At 46.3% G+C, this 1584-nt stretch overlaps 1 protein-coding gene across 1 annotated transcript in view; it reads left to right on the top strand.

Moving 5' to 3' along the window:
• The window catches only part of CCDC154 (coiled-coil domain containing 154), an 11834-nt gene that overhangs the window by 2515 nt on the left and 7735 nt on the right, over positions 1–1584 (top strand). The gene's annotated exons all lie outside the window — the stretch shown is intronic.

Below are 1584 nucleotides of genomic sequence, written 5' to 3'. Positions count from 1 at the left end.
CCAGCTACTCGGGAGGCTGAGGCAGAAGAATGGCGTGAACCCGGGAGGTGGAGCTTACAGTGAGCCAAGATCACGCCACTGCACTCCAGCCTGGGCAACAGGGCGAGACTCTGCCTCAAAAAAATAAATAAATAAAAATAAAAAGAGAGAGAGAGAGAGAGAGAGAGGGAGGAAGGAAAGCAAGCAAGCCCAAAAGAATGCAACCGTTTGTCCCCTATCTACCCATGACCTGGAAAGCCCCCATTTCCAGACCAAACCCATGTTGATCTTATATATGTTGATTGATGTCTCATGTCTCCCCAAAATGTAGAAAACCAAACTGTGCTCTGACCACCTTGGGCACATGTCCTCAGGATGTCCTCAGGAGGTCCTCAGGGCACGCATCCTCAACTTTGGCAAAATAAACTTTTTAAATTAACTGAGACCTCCCTCAGATTTTCGGGATTCACAAGTTTTAACAGGATGAGAATTTTGCAGAGGGAACTTTACATAGGTCCTTGAAACTTGCTCAGAGGTACCAGGACTCAGTAGTTCGTCTATCTCTCTAGTTTCTCCCCACTTCCACACTAGTGAGGCCAGAACTCATTTTTGTATAATAGTGCTTAATTAGGCTGGACACAGTGGCTCGCGCCTGTAATCCCAGCTACTCGGGAGGCTGAGGCAGGAGAATTGCTTGAACCCCCCTCAGGAGGTGGAGGTTGCAGTGAGCCGAGATCGCGCCATTACACTCCAGCCTGGGCAACGAAAGCGAAACTCCATCTCAAAAATAATAATAATGCTTAATTGATTTTGTTCAGGTTTCTTTTTTAGACGAAAAACAACTCTATTATAGAATTTTCTTGGGGGGGAAACACAATTGCAGTCACTAAACCAGAAACCACAATTACTTTTGCTTCTTTTCCTACATTTTGTTCACAAGACGAGGTTTTTGTTTTGTTTTGTTTTGTTTTGTTTTGAGATAGTGTCTCACTTTGTCGCCCAGGCTGAAGTGCAGCGGCTCGGTGTGGGCTCACTGCAAGCTCTGCCTCCTGGGTTCAAGTGATTCTCTCACCTCAGCCTCCTGAATAGCTGGGATTACAGGTGCCTGCCACCACGCCCAACTAATTTTTTGCATTTTTAGTAGAGACGGGACTTTGCCATGTTGGCCAGGCTGGTCTCGAACTCTTGACCTCAAGTGATCAGCCCGCCTCAACCTCCCAAAGTGCTGGGATTACAGGCGTGAGCCACTGTGCCTGGCCTCAAAGTGTGAGTCTTTCTCAATCATATCAGTGATTAAATGGAGAAAACAAAACAAAACAATGGATAATGGTGGAAATGAATGTAATGCCACAAATTTTTTTTTTTGTTTTTTATTTTTTGTTTTGAGATGGAGTCTAGCTGTTGCCCAGGCTGGAGTGCAGTGGCACGATCTTGGCTCACTACAACCTCTGCCTCCCAGGTTCAAGCGATTCCCCTGCCTCGGCCTCCCAAGTAGCTGAGATTACAGGCATCTGCCACCACGCCCAGCTAATTTTTGTATTTTTAGTAGAGGTGGGGTTTCACTGTGTTGGTCAGGCTGGTCTCAAACTCCTGACCTTATGATCC

This window comes from Mandrillus leucophaeus, unplaced genomic scaffold (genome assembly GCF_000951045.1).
Source record: "Mandrillus leucophaeus isolate KB7577 unplaced genomic scaffold, Mleu.le_1.0 Scaffold78, whole genome shotgun sequence".
Lineage (NCBI taxonomy): Eukaryota > Metazoa > Chordata > Mammalia > Primates > Cercopithecidae > Mandrillus > Mandrillus leucophaeus.
Note: the sequence above shows the minus strand (reverse complement) of the source record. Positions and strands in the feature narration are given on the sequence as shown.